General features: G+C 44.4%; 1 long non-coding RNA gene across 1 annotated transcript; it reads right to left on the minus strand.

Moving 5' to 3' along the window:
- Positions 1-12,343: 12,343 nt before the first annotated feature.
- On the minus strand, positions 12,344-19,784 carry LOC113901530. Its single transcript, XR_003513461.1, has 3 exons — positions 19,698-19,784; positions 13,374-13,480; positions 12,344-13,036 (listed from the first exon to the last, which is right to left on the minus strand). It is a non-coding gene; the product is annotated as an uncharacterized LOC113901530 (long non-coding RNA).
- Between the last annotated feature and the right edge of the window lie 152 nt (positions 19,785-19,936).

Raw genomic sequence — 19,936 nt, forward strand, 5'->3', positions numbered from 1 at the left:
AACTAACTCATTGGAAAAGACCCCGATGCTGGACAAGATTGAAGGCAGGAGGAGAAGGGGACGACAGAGGATGAGATGGTTGGATGGCATCACCAACTCAATGGACATGAGTTTGAGTAAACTCTGGGAGGTGGTGATGGACAGGGAGGCCTCGAGTGCTGCAGTCCATGGGATTGCAAAGAGTTGGACACGACTGAGCAACTGAACTGAACTGATGGGATTAACAGATACAAACTACTACAGATAAAATAGGTAAGCAGTAAGGATTTACTGTACAGCATTTGGAGAAGGAAACGGCAACCCACTCCAGTGTTCTTGCCTGGAGAATCCCAGGGACGGGGGAGCCTGGTGGGTTGCCGTCTATGGGGTCACACAGAGTCGGACACGACTGAAGTGACTTAGCACATACAAGATATTACAAAATGTAATAACCTATCATGGAAGGGAATCTGATATACACACACACACACACACACACACCTGAATCACTTTGCTAACACAACATTGTAAATCAACTATATGTCTAAAAGAATTGATTTAAGAAGAATAAAAAACTTGAATACACCTAATAATAAAAGAAATTAAGAAGGTAGTCAAAGGAACAAAGTTGAAGGAAGGGCTCAGTGTCCTAATTTCAAAACTTTTAAATCAAGCTACAGTAATAAAAAGTGTTTGGATGTTTCTAACTGTGGTGATTATTTTGCAGTATATACAAATACCAAATCATTATGTTGTACACCTGAAACTAATACATTATATGTCAGTTATATCTTTAAAAAATCAAAATGACAAAAACAATGTAGGATTCTCATAAAGACAAACATGTAAACCAATAGAAGAGAGGGCACAGAAATAAACCTTCACACATATGATCAAATTATCTTCAACACGAGTACCAAAAACGTTCAAATGCGGGAAAGCACTGTTTTCAACAAACGATGTGGGAAAACAGGATATCCTCATGCTAAATAATGAAGTTAGACCTTTGCCTTACCGCATACACAAAAATTAACTCAAAATGGATTAAAGACCTAAAATTATAAAGCTCGTAAAAGAGAACATATGGGAAAGCTTCATGATACTGGATTTAGCAATCATTTCCTGCATGTAGGGCTTTCTTGGTGGCTCAGATGGTAAAGAATCTGCCTGCAATGCAGGAGACTCTGGTTCGATCCCTAGGTCAGGAAGATTCCCTGGAGAAAGGAATGGCAACCCACTCCAGTATTCTTGCCTTGAGAATTCCATGGACAGAGGAGCCGAGCAGACTACAGTTCATGGGGTCACAAAGAGTTGGATACGAGTGAGTGACTAACACTTTCGCTTCACTTCATGCATCTAACACCAAAAGTACATGGAACCAAAGCAAAAATAGATAAACGGGACTGTATTAAACTTCAAAATGCCTGCATCAACGGGCCCAATCAGCAGAGTGAAAAGAATGGGAGAAAATATTTACAAGCCATGTATCTGATGAGGGGTTAATATCCAAAATATATAAAGAATTACAACTCAAGAAGAAAAAAACACAGTCTTATTAAAAAAAAATGGGTGAAGGACATTAAGAAACATTTCTCCAAAGATGGTATATGAACAGTCAACAAGCATGTGTTCAGTTCAGTCGCTCAGTCGTGTCCGACTTTGCAACCCCATGAATCGCAGCACGCCAGGCCTCCCTGTCCATCACCAACTCCTGGAGTTCACTCAGACTCACGTCCATCAAGGCGGTGATGCCATCCAGCCATCTCATCCTCTGTCGTCCCCTTCTCCCCCTGCCCCCAATCCCTCCCAGCATCAGAGTCTTTTCCAATGAGTCAACTTTTCGCATGAGGTGGCCAAAGTATTGGAGTTTCAGCTTTAGCATCATTCCTTCCAAAGAACACCCAGGACTGATCTCCTTTAGAATGGACTGGTTGGATATCCTTGCAGTCCAAGGGACTCTCAAGAGTCTTCTCCAACACCACAGTTCAAAAGCATCAATTCTTTAGTGCTCAGCTTTCTTCACAGTCCAACACTCACATCCATACATAACTACTGGAAAAACCATAGCTTTGACTAAACAGACCTTTGTTGGCAAAGTAATGTCTCTGCTTTTCAATATGCTATCTAGGTTGGTCATAACTTTCCTTCCAAGGAGTAAGCATCTTTTAATTTCATGGCTGCAATCACCATCTACAGTGATTTTGGAGCCCCCCAAAATAAAGTCTGACACTGTTGCCACTGTTTCCCCATCTATCTGTCATGAAGTGATGGGACCAGGTGCCATGATCTTCGTTTTCTGAATGTTGAGCTTTAAGCCAACTTTTTCACTCTCCTCTTTTGCTTTCATCAAGAGGCTTTTTAGTTCCTCTTCATTTTCTGCCATTAGGGTGGTGTCATCTGCATGTCTGAGGTTACTGATATTTCTCCCAGCAATCTTGATTCCAGCTTGTGCTTCTTCCAGCCCAGCGTTTCTCATGATGCATGTAAGTTAAATAAGCAGGGTGACAATATACAGCCTTGACATACTCCTTTTCCTATTTGGAACCAGTCTGTTGTTCCATGTCCAGTTCTAAATGTTGCTTCCTGACCTGCATACAGGTTTCTCAAGAGGCAGGTCAGGTGGTCTGGTATTCCCATTTCTTTCAGAATTTTCCACAGTTTATTGTGATCCACACATGAGGTAACTGCAAATCAAAATCACAATGAGATATTACCCCCTGCCATTAGGATGGCTACTATCAAACAGAATATAGCAAGTGTTAAGTGAGGAGGTACAGAAACAAGCCCTGTGCCCTGCTGCTAGGAACGTAAAAAGGTACAACTGTTATGGAAAACAGTATGGCAGCTCCTCAAAAAGTTATAAACTAGGATTAGCTTATGATCCAGCAATCCTATTTCTGGGTACATATCCAAAAGTACCAGTCAATCCTAAAGGAGATCAACCCTGGGTATTCATTGGAAGGACCGATGCTGAAGCTGAAGCTCCAATACTTTGGCCACATGATGCAAACAGGCTACTCATTGAAAAAGACCCTGATGCAGCGAAAGATTGAAGGCAGAAGGAGAAAGGGGAGACAGAGTGTGAGATCGTTGGATGACGTCACCAACTCAATAAACATGACTGGGCAAACTCCGGGAGATGGTGAAGGACAAGGAAGCCTGGAATGCTGCAGTCCATGGGGTCGGAAAGAGCCAGACACGACTGAGCAACTGAACAAAAACAAACATCCGAAAGAAAGTAGGATCTCAAAAAGATGTTTGCATATGCATGTTTATAGCAGTATTATTCACAATAGCCAAAAGATAGAAATCCAGTGTCCATTGATGGATGAATGGATTAAAAACTGTGTTATATACATACAATAGAGTATTATTCAGCCTCTAAAGAAGGAAACTTTGTCGCATGCTATAACATGAATAAACCTTGAGGACATTATGCTAAGTGAAATAAGCTAGTTACAAAAAGACAAAACTGTGTGATTCTGCTTAAATGAGGAATTTAAAATAGTTAGATCCTAAAAGCAGAATAGTGGTTGCCAAGAATGGGGGTGGGGGACAGGAAGTAGGGTAGGAAGGGGAAATTAGTGGTTTAATGAATGTAGAGTTTTAGTTTTGCGAGATAAAAATGTTCTAGACATCTGTTGCACGACAATATGAGTATATATAACACTACTGAACTGTACACTTAAAAATATTTAAGTGCTCATTTCAGCAGCACATATACTAAAATTGGAACAATACGGAGAAATTAGCATGGCCCCTTAAGCAAGAGGTTTTTCCAGTAGTCATGTATGGATGTGAGATTTGGACCATAAAGGAAGCTGAGCGCCGAAGAATTGATGCTTTTGAACTATGGTGTTAGAGAAGACTCTTTAGAGTCCCTTGGACTGCAAGGAGATAAAACCAGACAGTCCTAAAGGAAATCAGTCCTGAATATTCATTGGAAAGATGGATGCTGAAGCTGAAACTCCAATACTTAAGGCCACCTGATGCGAAGAACTGACTGATTGGAAAAGCCTCTGATGTTGGGAAAGACTGAAGGAGGGAGGAGAAGGGGACGACAGAGAATGAGATGATTGGATGGCACCACCGATGGATGGACATGAGTTTAAGCAAGCTCAGGGAGTTGGTGATGGACAGGGAAGGCATGCTGCAGTCCGTTGGGTCGAAAAGAGTCAGACACGATTGAGCAACTGAACTAAGCAAGGATACATACAAATTCATGAATCGGTCTATATTTTTAATTTTTATAAATATTTTGTGTGGAGGGGAAAGAAGTGGATTCTGCAGTTAAAGTGAAAGTGAAAATGTTTATAAAAATAATTTATATTTGGCAAAACTAATACAATATTGTAAAGTTTAAAAATAAAATAAAAATTAAAAAAAAAGAATAATTTTTATAATTTGTTATTCAAATAAATTTATATCATTTATCTATTGAGAGTAATGTGTGTGTGCTAAGTCACTTCATTCTTGTCTGACTCTTCACAACCCCTTGGACTGTAGACCACCAGGCTCGTCTGCCCATGGGATTTCCCAGTCATGAATACTGGAACAGGTTGCCCTTTCCTACTCCCAGGGATCTTTCTGACCCACAGATCAAATCATGTCTCTTAAGTTTCCTACATTGGCAGGTGAGTTTTTACCACTAGCACCATCTGGGAAGTCCATTGAGAGGAGAGTGTTGAAAATATCCCATCATAATTAATTTTTCACTGTTTTCGCCCTGTATATTTTAAGGACATGCTATTAAGTACATGCAAATATACAGTTGTATTTTCCCGATAATCTATCCGATAAAAGAATATTTTGTTTAAGAAGGAAGGAAAGTAAAAAGAAGAAGTTATCAAAGATATACCCTTAAAGGCACAAGCCCAGACTGTTTTGGAGGCAAGTCTACTGTAAACCTTCAAAGAGCATATAATTCCTAGTTTAAGTAAAATTTTACAGAGCATGGAAAACAATGAAAAGTTCCCAAGTTATTCTACAAAACTGTAATAAACTTGAAAACAAAACAAAATGATAGTACACACACAAACAATAAGCATGGGCTATTTTCATTTACATGTATAGATACAAAGCTCCTAAGTAATATGTGAATCTACCAAACCCAGTGGAATCATACTTCATGACCCAGCAGAATTTTATTGTAGAAATTCAGGATAGTTGAACATCAGAAATTTTATTAATGTAATTTTAGTGCATTAACACATAAGCAGGGAAAATATATCAAATAATAAGAAAGGCAATGCTGCTGCTGCTGCTGCTGCTAAGTCGCTGCTAAGTCGTGTCTGACTCTGTGCGACCCCATAGACGGCGGCCCACCAGGCTCTCCCGTCCCTGGGATTCTCCAGGCAAGACCACTGGAGTGGGTTGCCATTTCCTTCTCCAATGCATGAAAGGGAAAAGTGAAAGTGAGGTCACTCAGTCGTGTCCGACTCCTAGTAACCCCATGGACTGAAGCCTGCCAGGCTTCTCCATCCATGGGATTTTCCAGGCAAGAGTACTGGAGTGGGGTGCCATTGCCTTCTCCGAAGAAAGGCAATAGATAAATTTCAATACTCATTTCTTTTTTAAAAAAAATTTATTGAAATGTAGTTGATTTATAATGTAGTATTAGTTTCGGACATACAGCTGGATATTCATTTCTGATAAAAACTCATTACAAGCTAACAATGTTGAGAAGTTTCCTTCAGCTAAAAAGTAATACCTATCAAACATTTAAAGCAAACAGCAAATTTAATGTTGAAACATTAGAAGTAATCCCATTAAAGACAGAAGCAAATAAGAATGTCCACAATTGTCACTGCTATTCAACATAAAGCTGGGGTCCCTAGACAGTGCATTAAGTAAAGCATAAGAGATTTAAGTATTAAAAAGGAAAGAATGGTAGAATGATTTACCTAAAATTCCAAGAGGATCCACTGAAAAAACAGTTTTAGAACTATTAAGAGTTCAAGAAATTGGCTAGACAGAAGATTCATATACAAAAACTAATCAACTGATTGTAGTTACAGCTGTCTAGACACCAAAAAACTAATTTAAAAAAATCATCATAGTAAAAAAAACCTTTCAAATAACTGTGGAAAAAAATAAATTCACGATGTGAAGAGAATAATTTTCATTGAAAGATGGCAAAGAAAAATGGATTAAGTAGTGACAGCATATTCCCAGATAGAAAGAGTCAATGCTACGAACTGTTACTTCTCCCCAATTTAATCTGTAAATTCAATTCATCCAAAGAGTTCAGACTGAGGTCTTCAAGTTCCATTTCTTATTGGCTAATTGCAGATCTAGGGTAGGAGGTGTCCAGGATGAGCCTGGAACATTGTGTCATCTTCTAATGTGTCTTGGAGAAGGCAATGGCACCCCACTCCAGTACTTTTGCCTGGAAAATCCCATGGATGGAGGAGCCTGGTAGGCTGCAGTCCATGGGGTCGCTAAGAGTCCCACACAACTGAGCAACTTCACTTTCACTTTTCACTTCCATGCATTGGAGAAGGAAATGGCAACCCACTCCAGTGTTCTTGCCTTGAGAATCCCAGGGACAGAGGAGCCTCGTGGGCTGCCGTCTATGGGGTCGCACAGAGTCAGACACGACTGAAGTGACTTAGCAGCTTAGCAGCAAACCACCTCTGAATCCAGTGGCAGAATCTTCGTCTTCCTCTTCCCCTTCCTTTTTTTCAAGCTCATACATTAGTAGTGTGGGCCAGGATCAGAAGGCAGCGTGTCTATACTCGGTGTCAGCTGGGGCGGCCTGAAGGCTGGGAGCTGGAATCACAAGACGGAGAGTTTGCTCACATGTCTGGCGCTTGACGCCAGCTGTCAGACAGCTGACACCCCCAGAACACCCACATGCGGAGGCCTCTCCCCGTAGCCTGGGTTTTCTCACTTTGTGATGACTGGGTTCTAAAAGGAGCATTGAGGGGAGGGAGGCTGGGAGGGGAGGGGGATAAACCCCATCACCACCATCACTGGTCACCCTCACACCTACAGTCTGGCCAGTATTCTTGACTCTCTTCCAAGGGCCCATAGGACTTGTGTGTGTTCCACAGCTTCCTGCTGTGAACTCCAGAACAAGTCACTTAGATCCCAGCGACACACTTTCCTCATTTGTAAAATAAGGTATGCCCAGGACTAGGCTGCAACATTCGTGTTCTATGTAGTGCGTGTGTGTTACTCGCTCAGTTGTGTCTGACTCTCTGCAACCCCATGGGGTGTAGCCCACCAGGCTCCTCCGTCCATGTGATTTTCCAGGCAAGAATACTGGAGTGGGGTGCCATTTCCTTCTCAGTTCTATGTAGTATTGTTCGATTTTTTGTGATGTGACTTTATTCACGTATTATGAAATTGAGTCTTACTATATGATTCAGTAATTGTGCCCCTAGATATTCACCCAAATGAGTTGAAGATTTATGTCCATGCCAGAAACAGCACACAGATATTGACAGCAGCTTTATTCATAATTGCCAGAATTTGGAAGCTGCCAAGATGTCGTTCAGGAGGTGAATGGATACACAAATTAATGCATCCAGACAATGGAATGTTATTCAGAGATAAAGAGAAGTGAGCCCTCCAGTTATGAAAAGACAGGGAAGAACCTGAAATGCATGTTACTCAGTGAAGTTAGTATGAAAAGGCCATGTGCTATGTGATTCCAACTGTATGACATTCTGGAAAAGGGCAACCTATGGAGACAGTAAAAAGGTCAGGGGTTACCAGAGGTTGGGTGGTGGGTGGGATAAACAGGCAGAGGGGAAGGGATTTTTATGGCAGTGGAACTACCTTCTGGGATATTATAATGGTTTGTACATGACCATATACATTCATCAGAACTCACAGAATGTACAAGGCCAAGAGTGAATCCTAATGCAAACTGCAGACTTCGGTAATAATCATGTATCAATATTGGTTCATTGGTTGTAACAGAAGCACACCCCCTAATGCAAGGTGTTAGTAATGGGGAGACGGGGTGGATGTCTGTACTTTCTCCTCAATTTTCCTACAAACCTAAACCTGCTCTTAAAAAAATCTATGAATTAGAAAAAAGGAAGGAAGGAGGGCAGGAAAGAAGGAAGAAAGGCAAAGAAAGAAGGCCCTTCACACAGGGCCTGCTTCATGGTGGGCTCTTAGCTGATGGGAATTGATGCCTCTTCCCCTTCCCACCCTCCTGGATCAGCCTTGACCATGTGCTTGTGGGTGAGAGAGAGGTCAAGCACCTCTGCTTAACCCCCTGTGTGACCATCCTCGGGCGACAGTCACTCTCCTAGCTTGGCATCACCTCCTGCCACTCCCATCCCCCATGGCCCTGAGCACTAAGGAGGCAGCAGTACTCACCAGGGCATGGCTGGCTTTGGCCCTCTTCCACTTGCTGCTCTGCCCAAGCAAAACTGTGCTCCTGGAAGCCCTCCTTGCTCCTCTCTGTTCCCAGTCCTGGGCCCCCATGGCTCACCCCATCATAGGACCCTAAGACTGAATCCCTGGCTCCCTCTCCTAAGCAGCCAAGAGCTGTGCCAGGACCTGGCTCAGAATAGGCACTCGGGGCCATTTGAGAGCCCTGGGCAGGAATGTGGAAGCCCAGCCTGGAGGGGCACAGTTCAGCAGGGTTCTCAGAATCTCTTGGGCCGCCCCTCCACTTCCATCCCAGGCAAGGTTTATTCCCTCCATGAAGAAGCCCAGGCGAGGATATTCGGTGGCATTTTTTTGATTAGCAAAGTTTTAATAAAAACACCCATCAGAAGGGAGATGGTTAAAAATCAATGTAGAGCCAAACCAGGGAATCCCCACACAAGACGGAGTCTGGTTATAGATACTGACATTTCTAAGACATATTAAATCAAAATGGTGAGTTGCAGATGTTAGTATAAGTACTACTTATGTGGGTAAATGCAAAGGAAAAGGTCTGAATAAATCCCTCCCTTCTTGTATTGCTAGAATTTGTTTGAATTTTTTAAGTCTATTGGTTGTTACAATATTGTTCTACTTTTTTAAAAAATTTTTTGGGGTTTTTTGGCCAACAGACATGTGGGATCCTAGCTCCCTAGACCGGGGATGGAACCTGCATCCTCTGCATTGGAAAGCAAAGTCTTAACCACTGGATCTCCAGAGTTAAATTACGCAGTTAAGGTCATGCAGCTAAAGTAGTGCTAAGAATCTGTCAGAGGAAACTGCAAAGAGTTTTTAGCTGGGAGGAAGTGGCGGTGGGGGGGTTGGGGTGGGTGGGGAGAATGAGCTTGGCCTGCCTCTTCCTGGCTCCCCAGACCTCCACTACTCCACCGATGAGCAGCATCAGTGCCCCTTCCCCACCTGGGGCTGAGTCAGAGGCAGCCAGACACACAGGGAGGGAGGGGAGGGACTGGAGAGGGCCGGGGGCAAGTGGCCCCACCCTAGGAAGTGGCTCAGGATGAATCTGCACCGGGCGGCACCTGGGTGGGCATGGCTGGCATTGGCACACCTGCCTGCTGGAGAACTTCCTGTCCAAGCCTCTGACAAAGGCTGCTCCTTCCCAGGTGGCCCAGAACTGAGTCAAGAGGCACAGCGGGGTTCAGTGCATGACCTCATCGGTGGTGCCCACTTCACACAGTGACTTGGGCAATTTACAGAAACCAAGTGGAAAGATGCCCACCACTGATTTTCAGAATCTCCCACTTCCCTCTTCCCTATCCATCACACCACAGTCTATCTACTTCCTCCTAGTTTTCCATCCTGCCCCTTCCCTCTCTTCAATGCCACCCTCTCCAGACAGGCCAGTCCTCTCTCTCTGTTGTCTTTCCCTGTATCCCAAGCAGCAGTCTCCTTCCCTTCAGCCCATCTTTCCACGCAGGGGTCAGGGGATCTTTCTAACATGCGACCCCTTTGAGTCCCTCCTCTGCTTGGTGGCTCCTCTGGCCTAAGCTTGACTGGGGAAACTTTTCCAGCTCTGACCTCTGACTCAACTCTCCAGGGGACCTGTGCTCTGGCCAGTCCAGACTCCTTCCAGGTCCAGAACACTCTGAACCTCTTTCTTGCTTCCCTGACTCTTCTTAGCTGGGTTTCCGCACTTGGAACCAGGTTGGGAATGTCCTCTCTCTATCAAAATTGCTGGAACTTGTGAATATTACTTTACCTGGCAAAAAAAAAAAAAAAAAAATTGGAGATACGTCTTCTGCAGATTTGGAGATGCGATTCAGTTAAGCTTTTTGAGATGGGGAGCTTATCCTGGATCATCCACGTAGGCCCTAAAGCCAATCAGACACTTGTATCCTTGTTGTTAAGTCACTGAGTCGTGTCCGACTCTTTGCTACCCCTGAAGAGCAGCACACCAGGCTTCCCTGTCATTCACTAGCTCCCAACGTTTGTGCAAACACATGTCCCTTGAGTAGGTGATGCCATTCAACCATCTCATCCTCTGCTGCCTCTTCTCTTGCCTTCAGTCTTTCCCAGCACCGGGATCTTTTCCAGTGAGTCGGCCAAAGTATTGGGAGTTTCAGTTTCAGCATCAGCCCTTCCGATGAATGTTCAGGGTTGGTTTCCTTTAGGATGTAAGAAGGAAGCGGAAGGCAATTTTATTACACTGAGATAAGAAGGTGATGTTAAGACAGAGTGGAGAGAGCCCTGAAGACTGCAGTGAGGCAGACACAAGCCAAGTGATGTTGGCAACCACCCCTTTCTTGGAAGAGGAAAGGAACATGTTCCCTTAGAGCCTCTGGAGGGAGCTCAGACCTGCTCCGAGCTGGGAGCAGCAATTGGGAGATTCAGCCCAAAGAAACTGAATCGGGGTTTTTGGCTTCCAGCATTGTAAGAGAATAAATATGTGCTATTTTAAGCAGCCAAATTTGTAGTAATTATTACACTAACCACAGGAAACTAATAAACTGCAAAACCCTCTTTTCATCTAAAAACAGGTTCTAATGGCTTCCCCAACCCCCAGTCCACATCCATGAAACTTTTGAGAACCTCTTCTCTGCGTTCCAAATTGATGTTTCCCTTAAGCTATCAATAAACAGGCTGACAGGATAGTTCTTCTTTGCTTTATAATGATTGTTTATATCTGTTTCTTCCCCCAAACTAGGACCCCCTGGAACTTGAGAACCTTATGGGGGCTGGCTCCAGCAGGCACTCCTGAAGCTGTTGCAGTGCTGTGCTGCCCAATTCCAGGGAGCACCATTCAGGCCAGGTGCTATGGGACGTGAATCCCCAGGGATCCTGTTTACCTGGGAGGCACTGGGGATGGTATTTCCTGGGAGTTGGGCAACATTGCTACTTTGAACACAAGTATCAAGTGCATGAACTATTACACTCCACCCTCCTCCAAAAAAAGCTATTCTCTTAGAGTCTCTAGGCCTCCCTGGAGTGATGGGATGGGTAGCAAGGTAGCAACAGCATCAGGTGATAAGCAGGGTCTCTGGAGGGGACCTCTTTGGGGAAGTAATACTCTGACTTGGATGGGTAAATTCCAATGATATTTACATAGGATGTATTTAGTCTCTCTCTTTCCTGCTGATATTCTATCAAATATTACAGGCAACTCAGAAGGCAAGGGATTCCCCATCAAGGGATATACATAACAATATCTTTGAGCTGTTTTGCAGATACTAAAACCTCCAACAAGTGGGAGAAGTTAATTGTATGTTGCCCATAAGCAGGTAGACCCCACACTGGTTGGAACCGGAAAGTCAATGATGCTGACTCCCACTTACTTCACCACAGAAAGTAAGCAGAAAAAAAAACCAATCGGAAGAATGTCCACCAGCCGATCACGTCTTCTTTGAATTATTTTACTATAGAATCCCTCACTACCCCCTCCAGGTCAGGACACTTAGTTTTGAGGGCATTAGCCCCCCGTGGCCCCCTTTGCCTGGCAAAGCAATAAAGCTGTTCTTTCCTACTTCACCCTCCTCTGCTGCTGCTAAGTCACTTCAGTAGTGTCCGACTCTGTGCAACCCCATAAATGGCAGCCCACCAGGCTCTGCCATCCCTGGGATTCTCCAGGCAAGAACACTGGAGTGGGTTGCCATTTCCTTCTCCAATGCATGAAAGTGAAAAGTGAAAGGGAAGTCACTCAGTCATGTCTGACTTCACGACCCCATGGACTGAAGCCTACCAGGCTCCTCCGTCCATGGGATTTTCCAGGCAAGAGTACTGGAGTGGGGTGCCATTGCCTTCTCCATTCACCCTCCCCACCCCCCCCCAAAAAAAAGAATGCAAGGGAGACTATAAATTAGAGATAGACGGGTAGTGAGGTAGGCGTGAGGATGGGACGGAGAAGCAGGGTGTCAAGTCCAGTATACTTGTAATAACCCAATCACCCGTTGTCTGTTTCAGTAAAAACAGAACACACGCAGTCACACAGTCCTCACTCTCTATGAGAACAAGCACACCCATTGCTTAGAAGAAACAAAAATGTCCCAAGGTTTTTATTCTTCGTTTCTCCCAAAGGACTCAAGCCCAGCCCCACAGTAGGTGTGGGCAAGGAGTTACACGCCGAGCCTCCGTGGAGGTCAGGGTCATGCCTGCCACCTCCTGAGACCACCCTCCAGGAGCAGTTCCCCCGAGAGGCAGAGGGGGCCGCACAGACTTCAGACTCTGAAAGCACCGCCTCACTCCAAAATGATATTTCTTGTCTAGACTTCTTCTAGGGAAGGATGTTAGGTGACTCAAGTCACGTCCAGAGTTTAACTCACAGTCCAGGCCTCAGAAACAGGCCAGGTTGCCTTCTATAGGGATGTATTGGTGCTTCCGCAGAACCTCTCCTTTCTCCGTCCTTCCCAGACACACACATGTCCTCCCTTGGGTGGTGTGCATAAGACTGAACTGATGAGTGTATTGTTAGGATTGGATTCCTCATGAGAGATAGAAAATATAGGGTAGCAGTGTCTGAAGCAAAGCAGAAGTCTCTTTCTCCATCATGAGTATGTCTGGGTGGGCAGTCCAGGGCTGGTGCAGTGAATCATGGGTCATGGGTCCACCAGGCTCGTTCCTTCTAACCTGTTCCTCTGCCACTCTTGCTTTGGTTTCCAAGTTCACTTCATCATCCAAGATAACTGCTCCAGCTGCAGCCATCGTATCTGCATTCCAGCTGAAAGGAAAGAAGAAGGGAAGGAGAAGGGCATGCCCCCTCCCTTTGACACTTCCTGAAGGTGCACAGCCACCGTTCACTCTAATCAGCGAAACACTAATCACTTGGCTACACATAGTTGTAAGAGATGATGGGAAGGGTGGTCTTTATTTCAGGAGGCCATAAGCCCAACTGAAATTTAGGTGTTTTTTTTTTTTTTATGGAAAAGCAGAGTAAAACAGCTGTGGGGAGCAAACAGTACCATCTGCCCAAACAGTCAGCAACAAAAGGGCTCAGCAAAATGTTTCATAACAAGAGAGCCATTCAAAATCAAAAGGACAATGAGATATCATTTTACCTGCATCAGATTGGCACAATCAAAGGGTCCAATGAATGTCAAGTCACAGAATGTAGAAAAATGGAAACTCTCATAATTGCTGCTGGAAGTGTAAATTGCTGTAAGCCCTGAGGAGAGATTTGGAGATTTGTTTAGAAAAATTGCTTAGAGCAATTCCTGAGAAAGTCAAAGATACTTATACCTACTGCCCAGGAGCTCTATCTATCTATCCTTCTAGAGAAAACCTCACATGCACTTACAGAGAAAAATACAAGAATTGACTGCTGCACTGTGAGTAATATTGAAAAACTGAAAACAACTGCATGTCCATGGATAAATAAATTGTGGCATATGCATGAATTATAATACAGCAATTAAGATAAATGACACAGAGCCACATGTATCAACACAGATAAATCTCAAAATATAAATTGAGATGATCTAGTTAAATCCACAATGTTTTGTTTCATTAAAAAGAAGAGGAAAAAAGACATCATGTGAAGATTTGATAAACTAAGTGTTCATTATATTATTCTTTTTTCAAGATTAAGCTGAAGGATTTTTTTGCATTCTTTTTTTACTGTAAAATATACATAACAAAATTTACCATTTTAACCCTTTTTCTTTGCCGAGAAGGGTGCAGGATTTTCAGTTCCCTGAAAAGGGATGGGACCTGTGCCCCCTGCAGTGGGAGCAGAGAGTCTTAACCACTGAACTGCCAGGGAAGTCCCCCATTTTCACCTTCTCAAGGGTACAGTTCAGTGGCATCAAGTACATTCACATTGTTGTGCAACCATCAACAATGATAGAGCCTCTTTCATCTTCCCAGAATGAAACTCTGTATCCATTAAGCAATAATGCCTTGGACTTCCCTGGTGGTCCAGTGGTTAAGACTCAGCACTTCCACTGCAGGGGGTATAGGTTCCATTCCTAGTTGGGGAACTGAGATCCCATGTGACACATGGTGCCACCAAAAACAACAATAAAGTCTCATTCTCCCCTCTCTCCAACCCCTAGGAACCACCACTCTACTTTCTGTCTCTAAGACTTTGACTGCTCTCGGAACTCCAATCACATGCAATCATACAGTATTTGTCCTTTGGTGACTGTCTTATTTAACTGAGCAGAAAATCTTCCAGGTTCATCAACATTGTTGCCTGTAACAGAAATTCCTTCCTTTTAGGGCTGAAGAGTACTCCACTCTCTCTCTCTCTCTCTCTCTCTCTATATATATATATATATATACTTCCTTTTATTTATCCATTCATCTATCAGTGGACACTTGTGTTGCTTCCACCTTTTGGTTATTGGGAATAACGCTGCCATGAACGTGGGTATACAAATATCTGTTCTAGTCCCTGCTTTTACTTCTTGTGGATATATATCTAGAAGTAGAAATGCTAGATTATATGATAATACTATTTTTAATTTTTGAGGAACATTATTTTTTATTATTTGTTTCAAATGCTTCACAATAAAATGATTAATGGTCTTTTTAAATGCTTCATGATAGGAAGAAGTTACCATGAAAAATGTTTTATCATCTTGAAAAATGCCTTTACACACATCTGAGATGCTTTAAGGAGTCAAAATATTTAGTGGATATGGCATCAGTTTCCCCAAATCCAAGCCCTTGGAAGGTTAATCTATACCCACGTTGGTATGGAAACTCGCCTTGCAGTGCTGGCTTCATGAAGGCATGGGGCTCACTTCAGGCCAGTGAGATGGGAAAAGAAGCTATGTGTCCCAGGGGTGAGGGGGGGTAGGGTTAATTCAGAAAACTATTTCCTCGTTCCTAAGAAAAACATTAGGAGAAGGCGGCCTTGTTTCTGGGCATGGCTGTGTTAGCTCTGGTGGCTAGAAACAATGCTGCCATCTTGCCTCCATACAGAGTGGGGAGCCACAAAGGAGATGGCAGAGCCAAAGGGTAGGAGAGGCTTAAATTTCCATATTGTGGAGTTTTTAGTTGTTGAGTAGATAATACAGGTATAGGTATGTGCAATAAATGCCCTAATATTCAGGTTACTTGAGGGGAAGCTATTAGTTGAGGTTGAAAGCATCTCCACTGATTCAGTAAATAAATTTAAGTAAACTAATTTAAGAAATTCAGTTCAGTTCAGTCACTCAGTTGTGTTCGACTCTTTGAGACCCCATGGACTGGAGCACACCAAGCCTCCCTGTCCATCGCCAACTCTTGGAGTTTACTCAAACTCATGTCCTTGATGAGTTGGTGATGAGAACTTGAGTTGGTGATGCCATCCAACCATCTCATCCTCTGTCGTCCCCTTCTCCTCCTGCCTTCAATCTTTCCCGGCATCAGGGTCTTTTCCAGTGAGTCAGTTCTTTTCATCAGGTGGCCAAAGTATTGGAGTTTCAGCTTCAGCATCAGTCCTTCCAATGAATATTCAGGACTGATCTCCTTTAGGATGCACTGGTTGGATCTCCTTGCAGTCCAAGGGACTCTCAAGAGTCTTCTCCAAGACCACAGTTCAAAATTTTGAACCACAGTTCAAAATTCTTTGGCACTCAGCTTTCTTATAGTCCAACTCTCACATCCATATATGACTACTGGAAAAACCATAACTTTGACTAGACAGACCTTTGTTGACAAACTAATGTCTCCTTTTATTATTAAAAAGTAATATGCTGTCTAGGTTGGTCATAACTTATCTTCCAAGGAAGCAAGTGTCTTAATTTCATGGCTGCAGTCCCCATCTGCAGTGATTTTGGAGCCCCCAAAAATAGTCTCTCACTGTTTCCACTGTATCCCCATCTATTTGCTGTGAAGTGATGGGACCAGATGCCATGATCATAGTTTTCCGAATGTTGAGTTTTAAGCCAGGTTTTTCACTCTCCTCTTTTACTTTCATCAAGAAAAAGTAAAAACTTTCATCATTAGTTCTTTGCTTTCTGTTGTAAGGGTGGTGTCATCTGCATACCTGAGGTTATTGATATTTCTCCCGGCAATCTTGATTCCAGTTTGTGCTTCATCTAGCCCAGCATTTCTCATGATGTACTTTGCATATAAGTTAAATAAGCAGGGTGACAATATACAGCCTTTGCGTACTCATTTCCCTATTTGGAACCAGTCTGTTGTTCCATGTCCACTTCTAACTGTTGCTTCCTGATCTGCATACAGATTTATCAAGAGTCAGTTTAAGAAATTAGACAAGTAATATATATATATATATATATATAATATAATTATAAATACTTTAAGAATACAGAGCAAACTTAAAATTTCCCCTTCACTTTCCCTATCAAAATTTCCTCCCCTAGACCTTTTTTAATTTTATATATATATATATATATATATATATATAAAATCTATGCTTAAACACGTTTTTATTTTTATTTTTTAAGAAAATTTTGGCCACACTACATGTAGATCACTCTTCAAATCACTCTTTTTATCTAAAAGTAGGTTTTGAAAAATATTCCAGGCCAGGAGTTTTCCATCTTCTTAATTTTAAAAAGTGTTGTATAGTATTTCATGGTGTGGGAATACCCACATTTATTCTACTTTTCCTTTATCAATGAACATTTACACACACCTCTTTGGGCACTGAAATACTTATGAAGAGTGAATTCACTGAAGGAGAATTCCTGAGTGAATGGATAGGTGTATTTAAAGTTTCTAGCTGTGGTGAGTGGGGACTACTCTTTGCTGTGGTGCTCGAGCTTCACTGAGGTGGCTTCTTTTGTGAAGCACAGACTCTAGGAGCACGGGCTTCAGTAGTTGCAACATGCAGGTTCAGTAGTAGTGGCCCGTGGGTTTAGTTGCCGCGTGACATGTGGAATCTTCCTGGACCAGCGATCAAACCCATGTCCCCTGGGTTGGCAGGCACATTCTGATCCACTGTATCACCAGGGATATCTGCATTTTACGTTTTGATAGATATCGACTTGTCCAGGGAATATTTGTGCCAGTGGAGGTGCCTAATGCATAAAAAGGGCAACCCTGTGCCCAGGGTCTCCGCCCCTCCCCTCTACCCACCCCAGTCTGCTGCTGGTCTCTTCCTATCAGCTCCCTTCCAGCTGCCACCTCCCCCTCAGTGGCAACAGCATGCATTTCTCCAGAAGGCAGCCCAGTGCGTTCCTGGGAAGAATGAAAGAAACCAGAGGAGAAATGAGAAATGAAAGAAACGAGAGAGAAACGAGGGGAGGAGCCACTGGCCCTGCCTTCCAGGAACTTTCTTTTATGGGAAAAGGAAGCAACATTCAAGGCGGTCAGTGATTCAACAGGGATGCTATTAAAAATATTTAACAACCTGTATTAGGAACAGAGGCACAGAGGCCTTGCCTTAGTGCCTCCAGCCGGGGAGGCTAGAGGCCCTCTGCTCAGCCAGATGTTTAACCCTTTAGTTGTCAGATCCATGAAGGTCTGGGAGGATCCCAAGGAAGGGGCTGATAAGAGTTCAGATAGCATGGCCACAGCAGTGCAAATGGGCTGACACCCCTGTGGCATTCCTAGAGGCCGTAGGGTATCTTGGGAGGCACAGGTCCTGGGTTAATATGGGACTCCAAGAGAGCTTCTGGGAGGAAGAGATTTTCTTGCAGAGTTTGGGTTGGGAGGAGAAGCAAGCAGCCCAGGAGTCAGCAAGGTCAAGGCAAGCCCTGATGCTCTAGTCCCCTTCTCTGTGTGTTTTCCTTGAGGCCTCTCCTCTTCGTAATCTGCCCAAAGAAATACACACTGGTCTGGGGGCAAATTTACTCAGTTTGAAAGAAACAGTGGACCGGTCATTTTTCTAATATCAAGACCCCATCAAATGTTCCCTGACCCCAATTTTCTTTATGTTGTGCAGCAGACAAAGGCAAGATTCCAAACTGATCTACTCTTCCTCCATATTGGGTTAAAAAGGCCAGAGAGTTGACCTCAAACCGTGAGCCAGCTCCTGGTGAACACACTCACGGGTCTTTCACTAAAAGGGCCTTCTACCCAACCAGGACCCTGTGAGGTCCCTGGAGGAGGCTTGTCTTGTGCCCTGCTGTTGGATGATCCCTGAAACCAGGGCCCTAGAGACCCTGCATGTGGCACCAAGGACCTGGATGAGGATCTGCCATTCCTCACAGACAGACCTGGGGACACTGAGACCCCCCCCAAAGGAAGAGCTGCCTGAGGTCAAACAGGTACACAGAAGCAGAGGCGAAACCAGGGGGCTTTACATAAATGGCAACCCACTCCAGAGGAGCCTGGTGGACTACAGTCCATGGGGTCGCAAAGAGTCGGACACAACTGAGTGACTTCACTTCACTACTTTACCGTGTCTGATGGGGGAGAGGCTAAGATGGAGATGCAGGAGGCTGCTTAGTTCAGGGCACACCCGCAGGATGGAGAAGAATCCACTGGCCAGCAGCCAGTTGTCCCTGCCTGCAAAACCCAGGACTCAGGAATGTTTAATCCGTTTTAAGAGAAACACAGGAGACTGCCCAAGAGGCCAAGAAGCAGTCAGGGAGAGTTTTTCGGTTCCAGTTTCCGCCGGGGCAGGCCGTGTCCTCTGCCTGGGGACGATGCCATCTTTGGTGTCCAGGTCCAAGGTCCTTTAGCACCATCTCTCCCGCCTACCAGATTGCTGTCAGGGCTGGGCCGGTGCTTCCCCTTTTCTTTCAAGGCCGTTTGCACCACACCCGCGGGCCTTCTTTTTGCACCGAGGTTCCAGATTGGTGACGGAAACACAGGTCCAGGGTTTCTTGGGGAATCATGAAGAGCAAGAACCTCAGTGATGCTTGTCAGGTCTGCAGCTCAGAGGTCACCTCGGCACAGAGCCGTTTATTTTTACTTTTAGCCCAGAGGATGAAGAGAGGGCATTTTTTGTTTTTAAATTAGGTCTTTTTTTAAAAAAAATTATTTTAATTGGGGGCTAATTACTTTGCAATATTGTAGTGGTTTTTGCCATACATTCACATGAATCAGCCATGGGTGTACATGCGTTCCCCATCCTGAACCCCCCTCCCACCTCCCTCTCCATCCCATCCCTCAGGGTCATCTCAGTGCACCAGCCCTGAGCACCCTGTTTCATGTATCGAACCTGGACTGGCGATCTATTTCACGTATTTTTTTTCTATAGAAAGACACTGAAAAGTCCTTTTTAAAAAAATTTCCCCCCTCGGCAGGCGGAGGTGACTGGTTGTTCTTTTAAAAAAAATTTTTTTAACACCCCCTCCTGTGCGTGTCCAGTTGTTTAAAATAAGGTTCCGAGTTTCCAGCACTGGCAGATTGGGTGAGGGAGGGCGTACAGCGCCCCCATCCGCAGCCAGGGAAGGGTCCCTCGGTTTCAGGCCCCATCACCCCGGGGCCCCCCTGCACAATTTCCGAAAGGGTTCCTGCCTGGGAGTCCTACGCACCTGGAGGGCGCTCGGTGTCCGCTCCCAGAGGGCGCTGCAGACTGGAGCCCAGAGTCGACGACCAACTACCGCCCCTCCCGCCACTCTCCCGGGCAGAGCCTCCAAACCCTGGGCCAGGGAGGCAAGGACTGCGCCCAGCCTCCACCACGGGTGAACCTGGGGGCCGCGGAGCTGAAAGGCCGGGGAGCCACGGTCCGCGGGGGACCAGGGCTCCGCAGGTAGGCGAGGCTTCGGCCCCT

This window comes from Bos indicus x Bos taurus, chromosome 11 (assembly GCF_003369695.1).
Source record: "Bos indicus x Bos taurus breed Angus x Brahman F1 hybrid chromosome 11, Bos_hybrid_MaternalHap_v2.0, whole genome shotgun sequence".
Taxonomy (NCBI): Eukaryota; Metazoa; Chordata; class Mammalia; order Artiodactyla; family Bovidae; genus Bos; species Bos indicus x Bos taurus.